Source organism: Aptenodytes patagonicus, chromosome 6 (assembly GCF_965638725.1).
Source record: "Aptenodytes patagonicus chromosome 6, bAptPat1.pri.cur, whole genome shotgun sequence".
Classification (NCBI taxonomy): domain Eukaryota; kingdom Metazoa; phylum Chordata; class Aves; order Sphenisciformes; family Spheniscidae; genus Aptenodytes; species Aptenodytes patagonicus.
This window is the reverse complement of record NC_134954.1, coordinates 44,834,901-44,862,900: the sequence shown is the minus strand read 5'-3', so window position 1 is coordinate 44,862,900 and position 28,000 is coordinate 44,834,901. Positions and strand designations below refer to the sequence as shown.

The 28,000-nt window shown below is 37.9% G+C and overlaps 1 pseudogene; it reads right to left on the bottom strand.

The window, feature by feature from the left end:
* LOC143161511 (aldehyde oxidase 2-like) overlaps positions 1-28,000 on the bottom strand; it is a 43,852-nt pseudogene that overhangs the window by 5,611 nt on the left and 10,241 nt on the right.

The window sequence follows — 28,000 nt, the reverse complement described above, 5'->3', positions numbered from 1 at the left end:
TTTTTCCTCACGTCCAATCTAAACCTCCCCGTGTGCAACTTGAGGCCATTTCCTCTTGTCCTATCGCTAGTTACTTGGGAGAAGAGACCAACACCCACCTCGCTACAACCTCCTTTCAGGTAGTTGTAGAGAGCGATGAGGTCTCCCCTGAGCTTCCTTTTCTCCAGGATAAATTTTGATTAGGGTTTCTAAGTGCTACTGTAATACCAATAAATTATAGGAAGAAAATTAGTCCAAAACCTCAGAACATCAGTGTTTCACCATTTAAGTACAATTTGTTCCATAGCTGACACTGGAATTATTTTTTTTGGGAAAAAAACCCGTCTACCATACACTACAGTCACTTACGGTTTTGCAGCAGAATCACCTGGTGTGCTTGCAAATGGTAAGTTTAGCGTGTTTACCTTGGAACAATAGATAGCAATTGAGTTGCATGAATTTGGCAGCAAATAGACACAGAACCGCTCAGGAATGTCACAGATGGTGGGGATCTTATATGTATCCGGGCCAAGAGTGAGCTGCTCTCCTTCTGGGGAAAAGCAGATTTCTTCTAATGTATAAAGACCAACTCCCTAAATGAAGGCCCCTTCAATCTGGGCAAAGAAAAAAAGGTAAACTTTTACATCTCATTAAATCATTTTAAAAGATAAAAACATATATAAATCAGACTTACTTTTTAAGATTACACATGAACTGGCATCTTTCCTTCCAAAAGCAGAAATTAGCCAACATAGACCAAAATAGGATCAAGCTGTCCTCATCTGACTTACAAATATTTTCATTGGCTCAAGATCTACTCTTCCTTATTCCTGGCTAAACTCACGGTAACTAGTACAGTTATGTCTGATTTGCTTTGGCAAAATTGCCAAAGAGAATTGAGTCAAATCCACTGACTTCAAGCTTATTGCTCACAGGAACTCCAGTGAGGAGATATTTGCCCAGGGACTATGACATAAATAGTCTGCTCAATCTGATATTTGCTTAAAAAGATTTGCAGATAGCTAATGAAATTTCTTTTAGAGAAAAACATCTCAGACACAAATAGATGATAGGTTGGATATGAAGAGAAAATAACAGGCCCAACCTAAAGTAGGAAGGAACAACTGCTGAGTAGACACCTGGGCTATGAGAGTGGTGACGTAAACACTGGTGCAAGGTGAACATAGAATTGAACTGCTAAGAAAGAATGATTTGACAAATTTGGCAATCCTTGAATGTGCAAAATGAACATAATCTTTTAGGCAAAGGGCAAACGTATGAGGATGAGCCTGTAATAGTATAAATAAGTGGGACAAGAAAGGCTTTTAAATGTAGGTAATAATTTTAGGAGCATTTCCTTTGACTCTGCAAAGAAATGACAAATATTTTTTACACTCTGAGTTCACTACTACTTTCTTATTTACAAACTATTAGTGAGTGACACCACTTTCGTCACTATTCAATTTGTAGATACAGGTATTTGAATCCATAATACAAAGCTATGGATATAGCAGACCTTTCTTTAAAGGTTTGTTCCATCTCAATAGCATTTTCCATTACATCACAGCTGAAGTCAACAGTGCTCTGCGGCTGGTTAAGATTTAGCCCTCAGTCAGTAATTCTGGGGTAGGGTAAATTGTTCAGGAAAAAGTCATAAGGAGATTCAGGATGCTAATCCTGTAAGACATTTCCAAAGTCTGTTGGATCTGCTTTTCTCATCAATTCTCGGAAGATGAACAAGAAGTAGAAAACTTAACCTAGTATTATTTATAGCTGCAAATAAAACCAAATACTAGTACATCTGTCAATCCAGCATCCTTGAGTGTTAATGGATCGTGTCTCATAGGCTTTGGTGGCTATTAAATTGACCAATAACAGCAGTCATTTAGGCACAAAGAGGAATGTTCACTAACATCTAATATAAAGCAAAACTATGGAAGTTCATGCCTGTCCTATATCTATAGCTGGATGTATGCTAAAACAGGCATCCATGACAATGTCTGTTCTGATGTTCTGTTAAACAAATAAATGGTGTTATAAAGTTATATTTAAAATACATAACAACAAAGGGATCCTAAACAACATATAGTCTCACCCATGAAAGCTGTGTCATCACAAGTATTGTAAGTTTATTCTGAAACATGAAAGCTACTTGAGACAGGCTGTGTTGATGGAGAGTTCATCTAGATAATGCATTTTTGGTGGTTGTCTGAAACTTGGAATGTGATGTGCACATCCCATGAGTAACAGGATGATCATGAATTCAAGAATGACTTTGTTGCTTGTTCTCCTGTAGAAACTGAATTGCTTGAAGTGATGTTTAGCCACTTCCTATGCTTTGCTGTGAGTGTGGAAGCACAGTCACCTGAACAGAAGTTCCTTATGTAGAGGAGGGGACAGGGAAGAATATATACTGGGCTGTTCTTATACAAGGTCCAGTGGCTTCTCCACCTAAATCCCAGCCTGGTGTAGTTTGAGGAGGTTCACAGACTCCAGTGATTTTGGAGTCTAGCTCCACATGGTCTACTAGATGTCTGGCAGTCACTGCAGCCAAATGTGCTTCCCCAGTAGCCAGAAGACATTGAATGGTCTCCATACAATGCTGCTGAGAGCTGTCCCTGCACTAAATTCCCTTTGCAACAGGTCATGTTATGTGACTGTGGCTTCACCTGTTTTAAATGTAAATCTGTTAAAAAGGGGACTATAACTAGTGATATGGTCTTGTTGTTGAAGACAACCTGTAGGGAGATGTTCAGAAAGTGAATTTCAAAGCCATCATATATGGTAGAAACATTAGACCTTCTTTATTTTCTGCTGTTCTCATAGTGTTTCTTATTCTTCTGGTTAACATCAGACTTCTGTCACAAGAACAGGATGAACAAATTATATTGTAAAGGGCAGTATAGCCATTTATTGTTCTGCTGGCGTTTTGTTCAGTACATCCAACAGACTATGTCTCTATTCTTAGTCAAAAGAAACAAAAGAAAAAAAATGTCATATGAATGTAATGATGGTGGGAAATTCACCCACTCTACTTCAAATTCACTGTATTTTTTGACATTACCTGTGGGCTCCTGTCAAACAGTCAATTTCTACTTCAGAACATGCAGCTCCGAAGAGAAAATATGGGAATGCATGGCCTTTCTGTGTGTCCCAGCTCATGCTTGTAACAAAACCTCTGGAGGAAGTAAGAACACCCCTGAGATTAGATGAATTTGACCAAGATATCCCCCACACCCTATCCTTGTCCTCACTGTTGAGACCACTACAGGAATCATATAATGTGATATATCATGAACTCTCTAAGCTAACTATTTTCATAGGATCTCTGTAGTCAAAGACGATCTAGGGTGTAGCACCACTGATAAATATATGTTGTGTGGATGATTTGGGAGGGTAGGAGGGTTGCAAACCATGATGGCCATGGAACAAAATTCCTTGTGGGCCTCCTGTGTCCTGCTGTAGTTGACCTTGGAGAAGTCTCTGTGCATCAACTATCAAACTAGCTAACCAAGGATATAAAGTGCTTCTGAAATCAGTTGGGTTCCTCTTGTTAAACACTGCAGTCTCTGGTCCAGGCAACTTCTTAATGGTTTGTGTGCTGCATCTGATATGGCCTTGAGAAGGTTGAATGGGGAAAGTTTTATCCTTTCTGCAACTTATTGACAAAGTAGCACCTCTGATGATGAGAAATTAAAGAAGACTAAGGGCTTTCCTTACTTGAAATAGCCAGTAGCTGAAAGACTGATGCTTCGCTTGTGAGCTTCACTGATCTGCAAAAGGTATACTCATTATTAAAGAGAGAAAATTAAAAATTCTTTACCTCATATTTAAAGAAGAAGTGAAACTTTAAAAAAACATTTGAAAGAAAAAAGAGCCTTACGTAAAAGCTTTACATTCCCTTGTGCCTTGGACATATCTTTAGGAAGGGACAAGTTGCAAAATCTCTAAAGTTGGCCAGATTTACCAGGATGTTGTGTTGCACCACTTGCTTTTACACTGTTTATTCTCTTCCTCTCCTCCAGTTTACTTCATGCAGGGAGGCCCCTTCCTCCCTCCCTCCAGAACAATGGCAGCTTTCACTCTACACTCATGGGTTTATCATAATTTAATAGTAAGAAACAGAGATATTTTCCCAGTCTTTCCATTTGCCATTAGGATTGTCTCTTTGTTTAGTGTCCAGACGCATCCAAAGGATCTGACAAGCATCCTAGGGAGGAAGAAGTTTGGGCACCATTGACCAACCCACAAACCCAAATCTAATCTGCTGTTTTCAAAGCAATACAAGCTCTTTCTTGGTGAAGTTGGTTTGTTAAATTCATTCTGAGGGCTGTAACTCTGTTCATTTACCTACAATTTCTTTACTCTGCTAACTGCCAGCTAGAAAGCAGCACTTTGTGAAGAGTGGCATTGGCATCTGCTCTAATGTAACTGAAGTATTCATATACCAGGCTATCACTGAAACCATCAACAAAAAGAAGGTAAAGGACCTGACTCTCCTCCTGTTTTGATTTACTAGACAGAAAACCACTGGCTTGAATGATTTATTACAAAATAAATGAAAGCAGAATTGGTCCCAAAGCATTTAAGTGGATAAGGGTGTTTCAGTCTGATTATTAAAAAAAGTACCTGAAATATACCTTATGCTAAATTTTCCTTTAAATTGTGTTTAAATACAGAATAAAGTGAAGATCCATAAATTTATCTAGTGGCAATCTAAAAAACCTCCACATTTGTAAATCTGATACAGTAAAGCAGAAAAAAGCAACCCTTTTTAAGTGTTCTGTAATTTGCCTTGCTTTAAACTATGCATGTAAAATAAACTAGCAAGAGATATTTTGAGATAAAAGATCTGCAAGCAGCTCAAAACCAAAACAAAGTTATGAATCTTCAGAGGGACATTCATTATTCAACAGAACCACTGATTATGTGAAAAAATGGTATAAACCTAACTTGGACTGCTCTTGCATTGATTTCTGTTCCGACTGATCCTGCTGTGTATTTGCCATTAGGTACAGTTGTTGTGCTTGTTTCACAGAAGTGTATATATACCAATGATATCTTAAGTAATAAAAGTAAACAAAAAGATATCCAGTGCCACTTGAAGATGCAATCTCAAGTCAGGAATTCATCATGCCATTCATCTCTCTCTATATACACACACAGAGAAATATCCTAATTCAACAGTAATACTATGACTAGGACAAATGCAGAAGTATTCCTTAACAATTATTCTGTAAAACAAATATTTTATAAATAAATTCACGTAATAAAAGATAAGCTAGAACAATACAATGCAATACTATATGTTTTGCCTCTAATTAATTGCTCTCCCTAATCAGGTTTTAGTTACATATGGAAAACTTAAATCAAATTTAAAAAACAATGAATCATTCTTCCTCATGGAGTTTCAAATCTTATCTGTATATTTTATTTTCTATCTCATTTGAAATGGCTTGGTTAGTTTGTGTTCCCACTTTATTGCTTTTCACAGTGTTCTAATATTCAGATGTTCATTCAGCTCATTTTGAAGGAGTGGCCTCATTTTAGCTCCAAAATTACCTATTTGTTTTGTTTATCACTATTTACACCAGAAATGCATAAAAATTAACTGATGTTGTCATTGGTGTTGGATACACTAAAAAGTTAAGTTTTCAGCACTTTAATTCCCTCTGCAAAAAACCATCGGGTCATTTTCGCATGTGCTGTCTGTGTCTTAGCTTTCCTGATAACAGTGATGTTATCACAAAGACCTTTCCAGTTCTCGAAAGATCACTTTGATTACAGCTTATGTTTTTCCTAAGTTTTGTCTTCATCAATAACTCAGAAGCAACAACCCAATATTAAACTTAGCTTTCTTATGTCCATAGAACTTGCCTATTGTGCTTCTTAGTGCCATTCATCCTTTTGGCTCTGTTATCTTTCTTGTTACCCTTTACCCTCAGATGCTAACTTACTCACCTGTAACATCTTAGTGTGAATTCATTGTTCCAGTTCAATTCCACCATGAGTGACTAGCACAGACCCATCTATATAGATATGGATGAGAGCCCCAGCCTAAAGAAAAGCCACAGAAACTTGGTAATTTTCTTACTGCACTGAACAAAGGTGCATAAGAAAAAGAACAAGGCAAAGACAGATTTAATTCACAAGAATCAGTATATTATTAAAAGGGAGTGGAAATGCTCCAGGAGTCTGACAATAACAAATTTCACTGCTCTAAGACAGGATAGACTCTAAACAAGCTAGTAGTTATTCACAGGAGTTCTGCAGGAATCACAGTAATTAGTTCAAATAACAGAAAAGCATATTTTTCTTCTTGTGGAATTGGGTGAATTAAGAACATGTTGGCTCTAGTTATAACGTACGTGTAGCCCCAGATACTATTCCCTCCTCATCCACAATAAAAGGAGGACAGAGCAGAATTTGAACCTGGAATCAAAGGCATTTTGGACAGATGGCAAGGTATCTCCTACTATGGACATCTACAGAACTTTTATTTTAGAACAAACAATAGCAGAGTTGTACTCTTATTTTTCTGAAGCTGAGGGATTAGTCCTAGTCCTTTTTGTTTGCATATATCCATACAGGGTAATAATAAACTGATGTTCATAGTATATAACTTTGATGAAACAATGACACAACTGCTCTTCCATTCTCTCTCATAGGCTGTCAAGACGATGGCTTAGAACCTGATTCACTTTCTGTTGGTATTTTGGTGCAGCCTCGTGTCAATAAATAGCTATCTTAAGCAGGGGAAATGCAAGAAGCAGGTGGGAATGGAAGTAATGAACTTTCATCCATGGTAAAATCAGGAACAAATAACTTCCCAAGGAAAGGTGATGAAAAAAATCAATCCCATACAAACCATCCCACTCCTATGAAGGAACAAGTAGATATGAAAGAGAACTAGAAATTCTGTAAAGAGACATTTTGCTGTAGCATGCAATCAGCTACCAACGCTCAGAGAGCAAACAGTAGAGCTGGAGAAGTGTTGTGAAATACAGTGCCTCCAGGACATCTTTTTATTTGTTATTAATTCTACATTGAGAAATAATGGTCACCATGTGATCTCTTTGGTGCCAACTTGTTTGCAATCAGGTAACATTTTGCTGATGTCAGTTAGAGTCTTAGCTGACAGAGACAAGATTAAACAATAAATCTATTATCTAAGATTTAGATCTAGATTTTTGGAACTTTAGTGCAATGCCTGAGCTTTATTTTGAAGGTTTTGGTGAAATGTAACTATTATTTATGCCTTTTCTTGTTGTTTTGTACCAGATGAATTGTGATCCATAGATGTTTCTTTACCACGAGAACATTGTTGGATGAAATACATTGATGTCTCTCTGAGCTCTTAATCTACAAACTTGTGCAGAAACAATCAAGAGATGGAATGAACAACTAACGTATGAACCATGTGGATTTACTTTTTCATGCGTTGTACCCTCATAAACAAATAACAATGTTTGTTCATTTAACCGAAACTCATTTGAAAGAATTTTTGGTTCAAGGCATGAATTAAAAAAAAAAAAAAATCAGAACTGGAAAATTTCCCCAGAAATACCCCTATCTTGAGCCATAAAAAATTCCAGTAGCAGAGCTTAACCTATCATATAAATGGGACTACCTGAACTATAGGATTGATAATTTTTCTCACTATGGACCAGATTACGGAAGGTTCCAAGTTCCACATTTTTACAGTGAATTATTTAGCTTTTTGCTGGATAAAGATAGCATGTTGGGAATCAGAAATTCACATTTCTGTGAGGTGAATAATCATAGAATCATAAAATGGTTTGAGTTGGAAGGGACCTTCAACCCAAGGGAAAATCATCTAATTCAACCAAGGGAAGATCATCTAGTTCAACCCCCCCTGCCATGGCCAGGGACATCTTTCACTAGATCGGGTTGCTCAAAGCCCCATCTCATACTGAGTAAGATAAAGAGATCAGCCAGATAGAGTGATATTCTTTCTGAAAGAAAGTATATCTCAGTGGATGATATTTTATGCTAGTCCAGTATGTTGGAATTCTTTTCTCTTTCTCTTTTCTTCCTGCCTGTAGAGATTATATTTCCTCTATTTTTGAAGAGAAAAGTAGACATCTTAGATCATAAAAGCACTATTTCAAAGAGGCTACCTGATGAAAATAAGTTGCATTAAATCCAACAGAAAACTTCATGGGAATGATGGCAATCCCTTTCTTTTTCCAACAATTTTTCATGTTAAATTCTTCCACCATTGCTTTTTGGCTGTAGTAGTCAGACTTGTCCAAACATTCTTCCCAACATTTCCACAGATTCTCTGCATCAAACTCTTCTTTGAAGGATGCTAGGTTAACTCTTTTGAACATGTTTATTTCCCTAACCTAAACAGCAAGCAAATTTACACAGTGCTGAAAATAAACATCGCCTTATAATATATTGACATATTATATATAATATCATGACATGCATGGAACTGGGTGAGAAGCTCAATAGTGGTGAAAGGAGAGTGGAATGGATACCTGGGAAATCTCAAGAAGACTTTTGAAAATGGGGAGAGAACACTCGTGACATGTAAGGAAACCTTAGAGCAGCTCTGGGCAAGGCACTAAGTTGACATGAGGAAATCAATCAAAAGTGTGGAGGAAAGCTTGGGCTTGGAGATAGCAGGTGGATAAGTGAAAGCAGAAGTTAAAGCAAAAAAACCTGTTTGGCCTTTGGAGATGTGTCTGAAAGCTTTCCTGAAATATGGTAAAGGACAGCAAGTAAATGGGAGAGGGAAAAGATTCAAAGAAATAGGGAAAAGACATGATGGTTGGCATCCTAGGAAAGTAAAATGATTTATAAACCATAGTTTGGATATAGAAGAGGTTGGTACATACAAAAGAGGAAAAGCTTACACTGTCTAAGCAGTGTGTAAGGATAGATCTTGAAGGCTGGAGAGGAAATGGCAACAATTAAAGCTGTTGGGAAACTGTCTCTGAAGGCTGGGGAGAAGCCAGAAGTGTCAACCTGGTAACTGAGATGACAGGAGACAGCTGACTAAACTGTTGATAGATGGATGGATAGAAAAGATGGGAGAGTCCAGTTCTGAGGTGCTGAGATGCAGGTGACAGCTGAACATACATGAAGTGATCTAAAACTGGTCACACTGTACAGAGATTATACCATTTTGACTGAAGCTGGTCATACCAATGGCATACCAATGCAAAATGCAAACATTTTGCAACAGATCCTGGGCCAGTTTTCTCTACTCTTATCTGTATTGTATCAAGTATTATTCCATGGAAGCATAGGTGCTGAATAAAGTACCATTCAGCCCAAGTAAAGTTGGTAGATCTGGTTCTACAAGAACTGGCTTAAGCACAATGAGCTTCTGACAGTCTAGGTCCTAGAATTCTGTTATCCCGTGTTTTATTTGGCAGTCTTAGTGCTTTTACCTTCTCGTGTGGTACGCCAGTCTGAGTTGCCACAGCCACAGTACAGGTCTCCACAAACAGACCTGCTTGGGGAAACACAAATCCTCAGACGTCAGTATTAGAAGGCAAATTAGTCTTGCAGGCATGGCCCCTGACTCGGAGATTGGGGATACTATATGCATCGTCCACTTCCAACACAATGTACTCAATCACCTGTAATAAGAGATTATAGTTGTTCAAATGGTTCAATTTCCTTTAAAAAGACAGCGAAACCTGTGAAAGACACTCAAGAGACCAATGAGACATAATTGTTTTAAGAAGTAGTAGAACTATACTCAGGAGGCCTGTTCTGCTGTTTTTTACACCAATGTAAGTAAAGAAACTGTGTTTAAATCAGAGAAACTACATTTAACTCATAGGAATTACAATAGCATAAAGAAGCATTACTGAGGGAAAAAATCAGACCTCCAGTTTTGGGGAAGTGAAGGAATAACTTTATGAAAATAGGTTACCTAATAAAACTTCTTGTCTCTTTGTCTTCACTGAGCTTTTAAATCTGAATTTTCTATGTCCAATATCACCTGACAGGAAATATTGTACCTCCTTAATGATATTCTGTAATCAACATCTGGGCCACAGATGCATTTTTACTTTAGGCAGATGAGAGTTGTACTTAACAAGAATAGACATATTCTTAAGAGAAATAAATTGTGACAAAGAGCTGTTATTTTCTTTTTGTGACCAGTTCAGTCAGCGTAACTGGTATCAGTGAAGAAGGACTTACCAACTCAGATTTATCTTTCGTACAGCCACCATTTATATAGCACTGAAAATCTGCGGCTATGATTCTACCATCATTCATGAATCCAACCTGTAATATAGCAACTGATGCATTAGTGTCTTTTCTCTCATGTATTTCAAACTTCTCTTTATAAATAAACTAACCAGTTAACAAATACCGCCTAAGGTTCAGACTACAGAACGCAATGGGATTTTTTCCACTGAACTGGAAAAATTACCTGCATGGATTTCTGTCTATAGGATGGTATCAGTTTGGATCTGACTATGCAAACCAAGAGCAAAATACATATAAAACCCATAAATCATCAGAATACCTCAGCTGCCCACAAAGCTATTCTCCCACGTAGACATTGACTATACTCACACAGAATCTTAAAAGCTTGTTCACCACTGTTTTCTGTATGAACAGAGACCAGAAAGACAATGACAAGATCACTAAAGAAAATATTAACTATGATTATGCTTATTCTACTCTCTGAAGTATTCCTTTTGTAATCATGTTTCATCCTGATGATTTCATCACCTAGACAACATAACAACATGAACCAATGGTGGATATATTTTGCAGATTACACGTTCAGAAATATCCACCAAATTTGATTTAATTCTAGTTCTGGTTCCTTCCTCTTCAACTTAAAAAAAAAAAAAAAAAAAGGGTTTATATTTTTAATAGTTTATATAATAATATTTAAAGGGGAACAGTCATAGAAAACTAAAATAACTGGAGACCAACTTGTTAAATGATGTAAACTGATGCAGCTCCATCAGGATTAAGGATAAGAAAATAAGAGATAATGAATATTATTGCTGACTAAATCCTGCATAGCTGCATGGATAGGATAAGAGATGGGACTGATGGGGAGAGTGGTTTTTGCTTAATGTAGTTAAGGAATTAATGCAGTTTTTGCAGTTATTGCATTTAAGTAAAGGAAAGGTTAGGGTTAGATTTAGGATTTGAGAGATCAAGATCAACATTCCTTCTTCAAAATTGTAACCATTATCCAAACTTTAGGAAAAAAATGGAAAGTTTTAGCTACATCAAGACAAAACATGAACCGTAAGTCTATGGGGGCTTACTGAAAATTAAGTGAGAAGGATAATTCCTCCTTGTTTTTTTCTCCAAAAGCATAAACTTAGTCATAATTCATAATCTTTATCCTAGCTTCAAGATAGCTAATTAATGAATAATGGCACCAGAATTAATATGATTAATTAATTTTTTCTTCTGCTCTAAATCCATACCTAAATATTTAGCTCCATGTAAGATTGGACAGCAGGAAAATAAACTCTCCATTGTTTCTTTCTTCCAAGCCTAGCCCTACTTCTAGCGTGCATCAGAAGACACTCAGATAACCAATAGCTGAAACCAAAGGAAACATAAGCTTTTGCCACTATCAGTAGCTTTAGAACTCATAGACAATTCAGCAAGAAAACAAAATCTTGACATCTATTTTTACCTTCTCTAGCAGTAGCCATAATCTCAGAGATCCCTGGTTAAGAGGGATCTCCACTGAAATGAAGCATGAGCCATATGCCCCTTTCAATAACACCCAACAAAAATTGGGGCCTATACAGTATTTTATAAGAAGTAACACTCCTCATCAGGTCCTTTGACAATCCCAACCCTCACAATTATAAAAACAGCCTTAATAACTCTTGAGTAAAAATTGTTTGCTCCAAAATTATACATAAAGCATACATCTCATTCAATAGAAATACTTCTTGTAGCTCAGGGGCTCATGAAAGACTGTAAAAAAAAAAATCAAACTCCACACTTTTTCCTCCACCCCCCCAATATCCTAACCGTAACTTTTACAATACTCTGGTAAACAGTATCTGCACCAAAACTGAGCATAAAGCTTAGTTTCCTTTATACCTACTGTCCTCCAAACTCAGATGCTATTGTAACTTAGGAAATCAAACTCCAGAACATTTCCTTTCAAAAACAGTAACCTTAATCTTGGCCCAGCTTCTAGAATCCTCAAGTAACCAGTATGTGTGCAAAATTTAAAAAAATGCTAGACCTTCCATCAGAAAATCTTAATGCTATTGTTTATACATGACTCAGCAAACTCACCTTTGCTTGTTTTCTTTAACATACCTCGAATGCTAAGCTTGGCCTAAGCAATTCTTGGTAAGTGATATCTGAATCAAAGGTTTGAAATATATGTCAAATATAAGGCATGACCCAGTCCTCACCATAGCTTGAAGGTCCATGTAAAATTTAGAAAGAAGACAAAGTTCTCTTGCTTTCATTTTCCTAGGGACATAGATGGGTTCCCTAATGTAAATCTAAACCTATAATGGGAATTCTCAGTCAAAAGATGACTGAACAAAAATGAAACATAAGCCAAATGCTGCTTTTCCAAGATAGCTATCATAGTACTTCAGGGACCCACGCAAGTAAAAAAGAATCACACTTTTTATTCAAACCTTGACCCTAATCCTGGCCTTAGAAATACTGTGGCACTTTATTCCTTCAGCAAAACTAAACATAAGCCAGGAACGTCTATCAACTGCAGCCCTCGTCCTACCTCTGGTACCTGTGTAAGACTCAAGAAAGAACCAAGATTCTAATTTCTTCTTTTTCTTAAACTTTACTGTAATGCTAATAGTGCCTGAAAATATTGCCAGTGTCTTCATAAAAATTAAACAGACGACTTCTTTTCATTCTTTTCACTCTTCCCAGGTGCCTGTGGAATAACTCAGGGGGAAAACAAACATCTCAGCCCTTGTTTTCTTCACTTTGTTTCTAACTTTAACCCTGACGCTACCATCAGTGATATCCAGGTAATTAAGAACGCATGAAAACTAAATATAAGCCTTTTCCTTTTCTAAAAGCAAGGCTTATCAGAATTTTGAAGTTCATAGATGATTAAGCAAAAATCACCTTCCATTCCTTCTTTTCCTTATCTCTACCTATATCTGCAACCTAAATCCTAATATTAATAATGCCACTGTTATCAATATCTGCCAATAACCTATTAATAAACAGAAATTAAAATAAACTGTTCGTCACTTAAAACATCATCATCACCTCAGACTGAGGATGAAACTGGTTATATTAGGCCTATCTTCAAATGTGTCAGGTAACAGCTATATGAAATATCCTGGCCTGGAAGTTTTGGGTGATTGATATACACATATGCAGTATATGCAATTCCTCAGACCTGTGATCCCTGCAGGACTGAGAAATAGACCAAAATTCTCCTTCCATTTTTTCTGTAGCTACAGTCCTAATACTATTCCTAGTATCAAATATATATAGATGACCTATATATGCTATAGCAGCTCTTCACTCAGCTAGCCCTCATCTTAGTTCCTGAAGGCTCATTAATAAATCAACTGTTTAACCGCTTTTGCCCAAACCACAATCCTGCCCCTAACAACATATTTTATCCTAGATTCAACCATAATCAGGTAATGGATACCCAGAAGAATATGAAATACATATGCTGTTGACATCTGTCAGTCACAATCCCGTTCCTTGACTTATGGTTAATACAAGATTTAACCAAAAATGAAACTTTCCTCTTTTCTTTTCCCAAACCAGTTCTAAACCTAGTCTAATCATAACCAGAATCTAACAGTATCTTTGTGAGCAATATCTTCAGCAAAATGAAAAATATGTCCAGTCCGTCCCAGAAACAGTTGTTAGCCAAACTCTCCAGCTCATGCAGGAGTCAACAGGAAAACAACTCCTCAGCCCTTCTTTATCCAAACCATATTGAATGATAAACCCTGTCCTGGAGGGTTTTAGTGTGCTCAAATCATACACCAACACCAAAGCAAACGCTTTTTCCCCTGCCACCACCAATTGCCAAGCTGACTTCAGTGCTGGCATTGTTTACCCAGTTATTTTTAATGCAAGGATTTAGAAGTCAAAAGGAAGAGTTTTGCTACCAGCTGAATCTTGCATTACCTTGCAGGCTGGCTTCGTATCTGAGAAGTGGCTTGTATTCAATTCTGATTTACGTACTTGTCATCTGAGGATGGGGTAGGGCTGATGTTAGCAGTATTTTGGAGTAAGAAAAGGGATGGATAGCTCTGCTTTTTCCAGATATTGCATGGGCTGTAGGAATAGGATGATAGCTGTTGTTTTGATTCATAGTATTTGTCAGGGTACTCTTAGGACTGGGGCAAGGTTGGTGCTGGTTTAAGATTTCAGAAGAGGAGGAGTGTGGTTTCTTGCTGCATCTTGCTAGTCAATGAAATGATGCTGATTTGCCCCAGAAGAAACTATTACCCAGTAATTGAGCAAAATAACTTTTCTCACTCACTTTGTATTTTCCAAAGAAAGGGTGCCATCCACCAGTGATTAACATATCCATATTTCTTTCAAGGGCAAAACAGACTGGACACTCAGTCCTAAAGTGAACATAAAAAAAATACACTTTTATTACAGCCTATTTATGCAGATTGCAAAGACGATACATGTACATGGCCAGACTCCTAGTGGTGGCAATAAATCAGTCCATTCTATGTTTTAGTTTCTTATTAACCTACCATGCCTGAGTTTAGGCTGAGTCAGCAGTTTTAATTTTTTTTTTTTTTTTTTTTTTTGGCTACAGAAACAGAGTAGAGGAAATGAGCTTTCCTGTGGTTTCCCTTTAGCTTCTCAGCAGGGAGATGTAAGTTCCACAAAGCATGCACAGGACATGGCCAGGAAGCCAGAGTAAAGGAGAGCTGTAGCATAAAGGCCTGATGTGAGCACACCTATGTATTAGGATAAAAAACACTTTCACTGAAGATCTAGAGTGAAATTGAAGCCACTGTGCCTGGGAAAGGCCTGAATGGTTGGGATTTGTACAGATCAACCTTGAGGGAAACTGCATGGGGCCTTTGTTTTGGCTCTCAGATAGTAAATGAATTCCATTGCCAAAAGCCCAGAGAATTTTCAAGCCTCTATCCAAGATTTACTGCCAAAGAGATGAGAAAGATGATGTCATCAAGATAACCCCCCAAGTAGGGTTCAAGACTGAAGTTCCTTTTTCATTCATTCTTGTCATCTTTAATTTGTTTTAGTTAAATCAGTCATTTGATTTAGTTAAATCAACTTACTTGTTGGCTGTCACTGCTGCAATTACAGCAAAGAGTGAAGGTTTCGTAATCTTCCCACCGAATGCTCCACCAACACGTTTCACATGGCACATAATTTTATTGGACTGGAGGTTTAAAGCTGAAGCCACTAATTCCTGCAAAAGTGAACATCCAGGATTTTACTGAGAATTGTTACCTACCAAAGTACATTTAAAAATGCCTGTTTTCCATGGCTAACCATATATTAAAAGCTAACAGGTTTAAGAATCCTGGGCAGAAAACTAGAGTTGCTATAGAAACAAAACAAAAAAAAGATTTCAAACAAGTGAAGATGCTAATGAAAGCACAATCTAGTCTTTAAAGAAGAGTGGAAATGTAAAAACAGCTCCATAAACTAGTTTGATTATCTGATGCCAGATATGATAATCTCTATATAAAACTGCAAGTTTCACCTGCAGCTGGAGATAAAGCATCCACTAAAATATCAAGCTGAATGGAACAGAGTGATCGTTTACAGCACACTAGACAGTGTAGCTAAAATACTGACAAACCATTGCATTCTGAAAATATCTCCTCTGACAGTGCTTCCAGAGAAGCAGATAGAGGTTTGTCTTGCCAGGCTGACAGGGAAAGCTTAAAAAATGCAAGCCAGTGATGAACTGCAAAAGCTAATCCTAAACATGTAGAAATTAACATATATTATTTGAAACTTGTTTTCTACAGACCTACGATCCAATTCTGATGTTAACTAGGACCTGTTAACCTTTTTTTCCCATAATTTCATATGAATTGTATGTTGTTATTCTTTACACATTCATTTATCACTATTTACACATGATTATGACCCCATCATCATCAATGTAACTACTCATACGAGCAACGCAACTTGTCTGAATACTCATTCTAAAGCTGAAGACACTCATTGCTGCAAAAAAGTGATTGTTCAGGGTTGTACTAAGGATTCTCACTGATTTTAGGAGGATTTGGCCAATATATCTAAGACAGAATTAGTCTTTTCTCAACAAGGTGATTACAGCCATATTATCTATCCAAGATACCCTTTGTTCATCCCATAGTAATACTGCTCATTTGTGTCTGCACTGCATTGGATAACACAAATAGCACAAGACCTACTGTTACATTCAGCTTCATCATTACTAGTCAGGCCTCTTATTTTCATAAAAAGATTCAAATCAATTAATCTGAACTGGGAACACCATTAGGGAGTTTCAAGAGAAGCACAGAAGACTGAAAGCAACTCCTGGCCATATAGTTCAGCTTTAAGGTTATTTAGCAAGGTAAGAAACAGGTATCATTAATACTTTGTTTTACCTGTACATCTATTGCATGCTGAGTTGACACACGTCCATTTCATTATCCTCCACTCTTGGAATAACAAGCACACTATTTGTTTCCAGGTAAAAATGTTCCTGTCCTCCCATGTGCAATTCACCTGTTACGTATATAATTATAGGAAAATCTAAGCTGGGTTTCAAATGAACTGCGAGGAAATTTATATTTGCCCATATATATATATGTATATATGGCAGGGAAAAAGAGTTTTGTCACAGAAGAAAAAGGGTTTCATTTATTTTTTATTTCTTTGTATCTCAGGTTTACACCTTCTGGGACCTGTGTTTACTGAGAGGAAATTATTCAATCACTTAATCCTTGTATAGTTCCCCACCCCCCCAGGATAAGATCAGTATCAATTTAATATCTCATGCTTTTTCTTCTTTAGGAGTTTACATCTCTTCTGCTATAACAGGATTATATCTTCTTCTGAATCATTCTGTGAGGGAAAATACAGCTCTCCTCTTCCTTTCTTATCCTCTTTCCACTAGTATGCCCTTCTCCTATTACACTTTTTCTGCACATTTCTACCCAACACTTTACTTTTGTACCATTTCCCTTACAGAGAGGGAAATCTGTCAGCACAGTACAGCATAAAAGCTAAGTCTGTAAATTCTCTGTGTAACCTTAACTTGGGTCTGACAGTATTTCCCTAGCAGTTATTCCTGAAACACATGTTCATGCAGAAGAACTGAAGCCACTAGAGGGTGACATGACATTTAGTGGGGAACAGTTGGAAGAAGTCCAAAGAAGAGAAAAAAAAAAATCATGAGGTCATGAACCTACACGGAGAGAATGAGAGAACTGAGGGGGCTCAGCCCAAAAAAGTGAAGGAAGACTTCAAGAATCTTGAAATCCATGGAAGGCTGCTGCAAAGAGGAAGAGAATAGTCTGTGCTATGTGCTCACAGTAGAGAGAACAAGAAGCACAGTAGTACTTAAATGGCAGCAAACTGTTAGCAATGAGGATAATCCTTCTAATGACAGGAATGGTGAAGCACTGGAAAAAATTGCCTGGGGAGACTGCAGAGTCTTCATGCTTGGTCGTCTCCAAGAACAACTTAGATAAATCTGATCATTCTTTCAAACATGATACAGATAGAATTGATGTTGAAAAAAGGAAAAGGGGCTGATGGTCTGCTACATTCCCTCTTGTGATCAAGCAAGTGTCAATTCATGTGTAGGTAGTATTCAGTGAAGAGAAAAACTCAGCTGCAGAAATTTGAGGAGTGATAACAGCAGAAGGTAGGTGTGATAATCTATGTCATGAGAGGACAATCAGAAAAGCACACGAGTTGTCTAAGCATTTATAAGGTGCTCACTAACAAATTTCAGAGCTGCATTCAAGTGTTAGAAACACAGAATTAGGGGAAGTATTAAAACTGGCCAAGCCAATGTTAAGAGGAACATAGCTTGATATCATATACCTTAATTTTAATAAGTCTTTTTACACTGTCCCACAGACTACTCTCATAAGCAAGTTGAGAAGTACAATCCAGATAAATCAGGGATACAACTGATTGAAAGCTGCACTCAGAAAGCAGCAGGACTGGCTGTCAAGCTGCAAAGATGATGCATGTAGAATCATAGAAGAGTCTCTTCTGAGTCTAATGTTACCCCACGGTTGCTTTAATAACTAATGAGTAAACTACAAATAACATCAAACTGGAAAGGGCTGTAAGCCCTTTAAAGGACAGGTCCAGATTTGAAAGTGATTTTTCTATATTGGAGAAATGGCCTAAAATCAATGGCATGAAGTTCAGTACGGGTAAGTGCCGGTACTTTAGATAGCACTATTGAAAAAGATCTAAGCAGGGATTACAGAAGAGCATAACTTGACAGTATATCCACAATAGATAACACCACAACAACCCTAATCTCATTCTGTGATACTAAAGTTACATAGAATTTCTGGGAGACTCTACTTGGCATTGGTGAAACCTAGTCTGAAATATTACCATACTGAAGCTGGATGTAGTGAAATTAGAGATAATGGAGAAGTGAGCAGTGGCAATGAAAAAGGTTAGCAGACATGACTTATGGGGAAAAGATGAGAGGACTCTGTTTAGAGGGTGAACCTTTAAAGTTTGGAGGAAGGGAGATTTAGATTAGGTATCAGGAAAAAAAGCATTCTATGTATAAGGACAGTTAAACTCTAGAACTAACTACAATAGGAGCTTGTGGAATATTCTTCATTGATAGTTCTTAAACACAGGTCTGATACTTATGCACAGAGTGTGCCCTGGGACTACTGGATCATGTTTACTATTTGAAGACAGTGAATTTGGTGACTGTAGGAGTGGTATTCCAAACCAATTTACTCTGATCCCCTTGTTTCTGGCATTAGCAGTCAACTTAAGATGGGATAAGTTAAGTTAGCTAACACCCATAAACAAAGCCTTATTTAGCTGTAATGTTTGTCCTAGGATTAGGGCACTTCATTTTAGTTAGCTGAGTCTAACTAACCTTGTTCCTGAGACAAGGAAATGGTAGAGTTCAGTCAACATGAGCTAGCAGGTGTTAGCTAAGCTTCATTTAAACGTGACCATTTCATCTCCATTCCCAGTGAAGGGGAAAAAAATCAACTGAATAAGTTTTTTTTTGAGAATAGAATAGAAATTTAAATTCAGCCACCAGCTGGAAATAGATTCTGAACTAGCACAATTCCCCTCGCTTGCCTGATGCACTGCAGGTATGAACTACCTTCTATGATTTCATCAGCAGACTTGAATCCTTTCTCAATACCTCCTTTTTCTGTTCTCCTTTCTTCAGTAATGTATGAATTATGTTCTATTGCGTCCTGCAGCAAAAATAAAACCCAAACAACATGTTAATCGTAATTCAGAAAGTCAGATGATTTTTATATAGTACAATCTTTCATCATCCATATGATCCTTTTTCAGATGGATAGATGGTTGTAGAAAGAAAGGTTGTATTAGAAAGAGGAGGATAGTTGTTCCCCTTTCACCATCAAAAAGAGCTTCTGTTTTTTTCATTTTTTGTAGTTCATATCATTCTCTTCTGTCCCCAGATTAGAAATACTATATGTCTGTTAATGGCATTCAGAGCTGTTGAAAATATTTCAGAATCAGATCGCTTGCAACTGAAAAACTGCCAGACTTGAAAATTTTCAGAACATGGATGCAGGATGTGTGATTCCAGAACTTCTGCAAACATAAGCTCTCAAATTTAACTCCATACTGACCTACTCCTGCTGGGAGTTTGGCTTCTGGAGGCATGGAACTGCTTACTTAAAACTGTCTGAATATTCTTTAGCAATTTCATCCTAGATCTACAAAGACCAGTCTCCAACATACTGGATGAATAGGTACCTAATAAGATTTTTTTTGTTTCTAAAAATAAAACTTTGGAGGCCATTTATAAACTTTTTACACTTCATCTTCAGAACCAATAAAGTCATATCTCATGCCAATTAAAAAAAAAAAATTCCATCAATGGCAGAAATTGATTGAAAGAAAACAAATCTATTATTCCTTCTATTTTAGGTGTTACCATTGTCCAAAGAAAGCAACATTTTAAAAGAACATTTGCTAGAATTACTGTTTCAGTTAAACTTTTTATTTTTCTTGAAGTACTAAGCTAATCATAAACAGACACACTAAGAGGGGACATTATTTGAGGTTATCTACATGTTAGAAAACTTGCCAAATTTTAAATTTTATCAGCGGTTTAATGACTTCAGAGTGCTGGAAAAGCAGTCCTGGTACAGGCCACTTCATATATGGCTGGTATGTTCTTTAAATTGAATGAGAAAATAGTGGTTTCTTCTCCAGGACATGGAAGCCCCACTGTGCTAAGGAGCCTGATTTTGTCAAGATTTTGCACTCAGAGATTCTACATTTTATGCTACAATAATGGCATTTACAGATGGAGGTGCTAGAAACAGCTGGGCTTTCTATTGTCAGAAATATTTTGTTCTGGAGACAAATCCACATATTTTAAAAGAAAACATAATAGCAATTTCATTTATGATCAGGCACAGTTAAGTCTTTTGAAGAAAGTGTATAAAGTGCCCTTTCTGTAGCCCCAGAAAGAAACTTCAGATTCAGACAGCCACAGAACTTTTAAAGTAGGGGTTAGCAGGTCTGTCACTACATGTATCACTACATGTGATACTCTCATGACAAATGTAAAACTCAGGATTTCATGTTGAACAGTGAGTTTTGTCAGAGATGGAAAATCGTCTCAAAAGGATTTACATTGCTTCACTGAAGCAACGTTCACATCAAGCTACCCAAAACCAAAAGCCAGCAGCTGACAGGAACAAGAGGGAGAACTGACAGCCAGGTTTCCATCTACACTTTCTGTTGTCAAGTCTTGCCAAAAAAGTGTGCACGTACCTTTTTGTTGTGTCAGCAGAGTTAATCAAAAAGGTGATTCAACATGAAAGCAAGCAGCAGAAGCAGCCTCCCCAAAAAATGGTGTTAATTTCCTGTGGTGAGGCTGCTCAATCTCACATGTTATTCATGTGATGGCTGACAGATAATTTTCCTGCTCTTCGAAGTGACCTTTTGAGTTTGCCAGCAGTGCTATTGTCTTTTGTTCATTTTGTTGTCTCCACCTTTGTTGTTCTTAGGTGCAACTGTCTCTGAAAGGCAAGACTCTGAAATACCCTCTGTGATAACTTTTGTTCTGTGGCACAACTTGTCATGGGACAAAGCAGGTTGGGATTTCTTTTTTTCTTTTACTTTGTGGAAGGAACTAACCCATTCCTCCTTAATTTTCTCTTCCAGGCTGTTTGTCTCTCAAATCACCACTAAGGCTCAAAGTTTCTGGGCAGCAGAAGCACTGTTGCTGCTGCCAACATAGATTATGCTTTTGCAGGCTTTGAGCTCATGCGAATCTTGTCGTTTTTCATGGGAAACCTGCCACGGCTGGCCAGCCTCTCATGGACAGAAGCACTCCTCCAGCATGAGGCCACATATGTTTAGTATGCTGTATTGCAGTGGGCAGCTGCTCTGGGGACTGACCATCTGATGTCAAGGTTGGCAGAGAGTCCTGTGGTCAATCCCTCATTGACTTCAATCACAACATATTAGCTTGTAGTCGGGTCTTCCTCTACTTGCCCCGTACTTTTCCTCACATCTACTAGAGGGATATCTAAGAACACAGTAACAATGACACCATTTCCACTGCCCCTAACCCCCTAAAGCCACATGCTGCCACCTTTGGTCACAGCAGTTAGGACCTTATTTTGTAAGTAGTTGCAACGACAGCTTAGGACTGTTCAGTGTAAATTGCTAATTAGTTAGTGACAAGAGGCCAGAAATGAGCTTTATTGCTGAAGACTGTGTGACAATATGGCATTTTTCCTGGAATATTCAGGCAGCCCAAATTTCTGTGTCTGGAAGGGGCACAAGTGCACATTTAAGAGGGGGGGAAAAAAACGTAAGAGGCCCAAAGAAGCAGAAGATGATGGCCAGCTGGAAGAAGTGGGAGAGGTGATGGAGGGATGCCAGAGCTTTCTTAGCTACTTCCAAAGCAGTAGTAACCTGCATGTTTCAATGCCCACTGAAGACAGTGGAAATATTCCTAATAACTACACTGGAACCTGAATGAAACCTCTGAAACATTGGGGTCTTACCTTCATAGATTATGGGATGAGAACAGAAACAATGACCTCTTTGGGCTTTATGTCTGCATGCTCACAGCCAGCAAGAAACTGATCATTTAAAAGAATCTGTCGTTTACCATTTGTTGGAGAAAACTAGTCTGTTATTGAATGTGGAGCAAGAAGGACACATTTCTGCATTGCGGATTCAAATTTCATTGAATCTGTGCAAAAGAATATATTAAGGCCAATATGGCCTTAGTACAGTCAGCTCCATTCAGGGTATAGCCTTAGACTGCAAAATCCTTTGAGTGGAAAGGCCAACCTTTATGATACATAAGTGCAATATATTTCCCTATATGAATGCTATAGTTCCCCATAACATAAAATACCGAGTCTTTCATACTTTCTAGAAAATATGTCTTACAAATGCTAATAATATTCAGAAAATCAGAGATTTAGGTTTAAATATGGCTATTCTGTTTCTGCTCAAAAGCTCTTAGACCATTAAATCATTAAAGCACAGTAAGCTTTTAAGAAATTATCGAGCACTGCAATGAGATGGAGAATCAGCCCTGTTCATCAGCCCTACATCTTTAGTTCAAAGACAGTAGAAATTGTTGCCAAGATTTTCCAAAGTACCCACAGATTCTATGTGACAAGGGTGGGACTTGCTTGGGCTTGATTACTAGAAGTGTTATTTAAAAATGATGCACATGTATACACACACATATGCACAAAAGTACCAGTGACTTCCAGAGAAGTTTCTAGGTGCATGGCCCTAGAGAATGAACGAGCTTTTCTTAAAATGAGAGAGACATAAGCAATAAAAACAAACAGTGGTGGAGTTACAAGACAAAGCTAACCTGTCTGATAAATGGAGCAATATAGCCAAAGACAGTGTAGAAAGGAGACCTTTCTACCTGTCAGGCCTGCCCACCTTGCGTTCATGAGATTGCTAGATGTTGTTTCATTTTGTCTTGTGAAACGGAAAGACAGTGTTTCTACTGGCAGACACTTTTTGCCAGTTAAATGATGGGCAAATACCAGGATAATGTTGTCCTCCATTCAGCAACATGTACCATTCTAATTCATCTAGGAGATGCCCAGTAGTGTTTCATTTGAAAACTATTACCTATAGCCATATGCTCTGTTGCAGTGTTCTGCCCATCCAGCAAAGATATTTGGCAGGGAGTCCAAAGCCTATCTCCTGATGCCAAGCTGAGGACAGATTTGCCAACTGATAAACTTGGGTTCAAGCCCCAGGTAGATCCCCTGCTTACAATGTGTCCTCCTAAAGACATTAACAAACAATGAGGTTATTTTTAGGCTTGCCCTTCTTATGTGTAACAGGGATCTGTATCATAACCTTATTTTGTTCACTTAAAAGGCCTGTTGGAAGAACTTCTGCTTGTTTTGCTCAATCTTATCTGAAGTGCTACATTTGTACTTTTTAATGTGATTTAATTTATTGTTCCTTCAAAAGTCCTGTCTCATATCATCTCTTTGAGAGAGACCAGGTTTACCTTTCTGCCCCCCGCCCTCCTAAAAGATGGCCATTCCCCTAATTAAAGGAAGAAATACAAGGTATTGAGGTAAGGGAATTTTGAAGGAAAATCAGGGACAAGATCAGAGATGCCTAATACATGATGGGTAAACAGCTATGCATTGATAGTCAAGCTAAAGTATGATTGGCTGCAGGGTGTGCAGTACCTTATCAGAGAACCCCGCTTTTCTTCTTTGCTCAGCCGCTTTCAGTTCTCTGCTCAGCCAGTGGGCAAGGATACCAGGAGTTTATCTGGTTACAGTTCTCTGGGTATTTGCCCCTGCTAACTAGCGTAGAACTCCTGGTTATTTCATACAACTTTTGTGACGGTATTAGCTATTTAGCATTACAAGGCATGATCCCAGCCTCACCCAGCTTGTCTCCATATATTTGTAAGTGACATTCACACAGATATGTCTGTAATGTTGGCTTATTTACTGTCACTGCTGAATACATACCGCCATGCTCCTGATCTGTTCTCCAGCTAGAGTTCTCAGGTGCTGCAAGAGAGCTTGGTAGATCTTTGTTTTCTCCTCTGGACGTTTTGGGACTGCCTCCATCTGGATGTCTCTGAGCTGGGCCAAGCAGCAGGCAGCCCCTATTACTAGCCCTGAGATCAAATGAGTTTAAACAGTGAAAGCATAGTGTTACAATATAAATGCAATATATAGCTGATAAGGCCTCTAAAGATTTACTTTTGTACACAGCTCTTGTCAGCAGGAAGACAAAGAGAAATGATAGTAAGATGCATTTTATATTACATGCAATAAGAAGTGCAGATACTATTTGCTTATTCAGCAATGGTTCCTAGTATACACACATACCTGACAAATATACATTGCGTATTTGCACACACCAATGCATATCCCTTTATTGTGCTGTGTATCCCCAAAGACACGAACACCAGTTGACTCATTAGGATGAAGGATGTATTGGAATCTTCCAAGACCAAGCCGCAAACACTCGATCACACTTCCAGTATTATCAGAGAAGCCACTACCATGGACTTCAGTGAACACTGGAGTAAGCCTCCAGAGAAGTCTTCAAGTGTTGTGTAGCATTTTTTCTGAACAAATGGGCTGTGTTCTAAAGTAATCTTTTATTGATGGATCTGCTTAAATGCAGAGTTGAACTGATATTAGCATAATAATTTGAAAATATTTATAATTCAGTAGCTGCTGTAAATCAGCTAGGTGAACATAAGGAGAGAAAGAGGCAACTGTAATAAAATGTTAATTTCTCTGATTTTTAATAGCTTTATTTCCCATAGGGAAGATGCTGCATTTCATTCTTTTGCTACAGGTGTAATGCCTCCACCCATGGAGGTGATGTGCCTACCAGACTGGATTCTCGACTGATGAACATTAGCACAGCCCTTTTCATGTCAGTGCATCTGTGATAATTTCTATTAGCTGAGAATCCAGCCCAGCCACTCCAAAGAAAATCTTGTGATGTTTTGGATTCGAAATTTATGTCTGAATATTTTGTGTTAAAAATCTAGCCCTAGCTTAATCAACGTTCTGCAGACTTTGTTAGATCAATGGTTGTGATAGAAAGGCTCATGACCAGTGAAAACAAAAAAAATAAGGCGGACTTAGGGCCTTCCTCTGTGTTTGCTGTCTGCAGAAATTTGAGATTTGAACAAATATATTTTCACAGAACGGTTTCATAAATTGTCTGTCACCATCCATCATCTCCAGACCATAGGTGAGCTAACATACTGGTTAAAAGGTGTAGTGAAATGACTGCTATAGAGAGAAAAAACCCAAAACATTCCGCACCAATGAGACTACACAGTTCTTATTGCTTCTGGTTTCAAAATACAAAACCCAAGTTAATTCAGTCACCATTGTTTGTACCATCAGTAGAGGTAACTTGGAGACTTACCATCATTTGTGCTACTCACAACATGCATTTCTGGAATCCTAACAGGATGGAGAATGATTGGATGATAGACACCATGGCAATTTTTTTTGTGTCCTGAAAGGCAAAGAACGATAGTAGGATTGGAGATCTGTTTAAAGAATTAACCATATTCCTTGACACAGAGACTGAAAAGTTCAAAACCATTGTAACTAAGTAGTTTCAAAATCTCATGGTTTTTTGTTGTGCAGCATCTTGAATATCACATTTTACTGCTTTTACCAGGTCCACTTCATCTGCTTCTTTCTGCAGTCCAAAGGCTGATCTGAAGTCCAAAGTCCAATATACTCTTTCCTGACTCCGGCTCCTTGTTCCTCTGGACTGGTTTCTGGTCCTTTCCTATATCACATTCAGATTTTACTTCTCACCTCAGAGCTATACATAATTTTACACCTGCTTTATCATGTTTCTAGCTACTCATTCCACCTTTCTATATGAGCTACATAATTCCCTTGTTCTCTTCTTGTGCAATGTCTTTAAAAAAGACTATTCCCAAACTCGTTTATAGATGTAGTAACTAGATTATCTGGTGACCTCTCTCTATTGTAAACCTCAGGCTTTCTATGGTAGTCCTCTTTGCTGTGCAGTAACTGTTTTAGAGCCTGATCTGATGATAACAGAGAGCTTTCCCTTGATGTGAAGGGACTTGAAGTTTTTAGACTTAAGATCTTTGCCAAGTACTGCATCATGGGGGTATATTACTAAACAAATGCCATGCCCTTTACTGGGCAATGTACAGATAATTAGAAGACCCAAAGGGTTCTCTTTTGATCTGTGCCTTTACTGTCCCAACAGTGAAGGAAATATTCTTACCAAATTCCTCCTGACTGATTACTCACTCAAAAAAAAGTATACTGACAATTTATAAAAGTAAAAACCCCAACATCCATACTATGCAGAAACTAGCCAGTACCTGAATATCATGGCATATGGGGTTACTGTGCCCTTTTCATGAGCATTATTTATTTTGTGATGCTCAAGCTAACGTGGATGTGAAGTGTTTGGCTCTCATCAGCATGAGTGAGTCCTTCCTTATTCACACAAATTGTCTCTCTGAGGTTACTGGGAGAAGTTAGGCATCCTGGGCTCAGGCGATGGTGATACTAGTCCTAATCTAGTTATTGACATGCTGAAAAAAATCAGAGGAAATGACATTGGCCTAAATATTGAAGCATAATCATTGTGGTAAGAGAATGCATTTAGGATCCCCAGAAGATAAAATGCAAGATTATGTGCCTACTGCATAATATAATCCCTGTGTCAAAAGATCTTTTGTCCTTCCATACCCACACTGGTGTTCCCCACAACCTGGGCTGCCTTTGGATACTTGGCTTTCAGCTCCAGAAGCTCCTTCAGGCTAGTGGGAGAAATCCATGTTTTTTTCTTGTCCTGGAAAATCAGAGTTGTTCTTTGCTGCTCTCGAGCCATTCTCTATGGTGGAAAAGACAAAGATTTGGTAATTTTGACTAATGTCAATATAAACCACCATATTGACAACTAGGACACTGTGTCATGATAGACAGTGAGACATTAATGGGGCTTTTCATCTGATGTTCCTGAAGTACTGTACAATGCTGAGCTTTTATTGTAACTATATTATTGCTCGAGAAATTGAGATGAGAACCAACTAAATGACTTGGTAAGAGACACACTAAATGAGTGGTAGGAGAGGATTAGCCTTATGTTTTCCTTTCTCCTGCTCTGATGATTCTGCAAGACACCCTTTGTATATGATGTAAAAAATAAAGCAAGGTGATTGGACTTTGTGGGAAATCAGGATGCCAAAATCTCACTGTGACACTCATATGTGACAGAATGCAAGAAGTGTATTCTCTTAGTCGGGGAGGATCACTGCATCCCCATTTGCTGAGTGTCTTGTATCTACTGTACTAGACCCAGACTAGTTTCTACAATATGTAAAATGTTTTTTAAAATTAAAGTACCTACTTTCCCATTTGTCTGCAAGGACTAATCTTTTCAGAAATATTGTCTCCTTGGGATGGTTGATCGGTGTTTACATTTTTGTTTAATCAAAGCATTTTTCAGGCACCTCCTGTCTTACAAGACTAAATATATCCTTTTTTTCCCCTGAGAATACCATGTATGTTCTTTTCATATTTGACAAGTGCCATGTGGAATCATGGTTTCAAAATATGCAAAAGCAATCACTGAGAAATGCAATGAACAAACAGATCAGTGGACAAGCCAGAAAACTGTTGCAACTATGGACTTGCCTTCTAGGTAAAACACATGCCTGAAACACAAAAAAAGAGCTATGTGTCTGTGGAACCAGTCATAATCTTAGTGGTGTGGGCACCCCTCCTGCCATAGAAGAATCTGTCACTAAATATTACTGCCTAGATATCGTCACAGCTGCATTTCA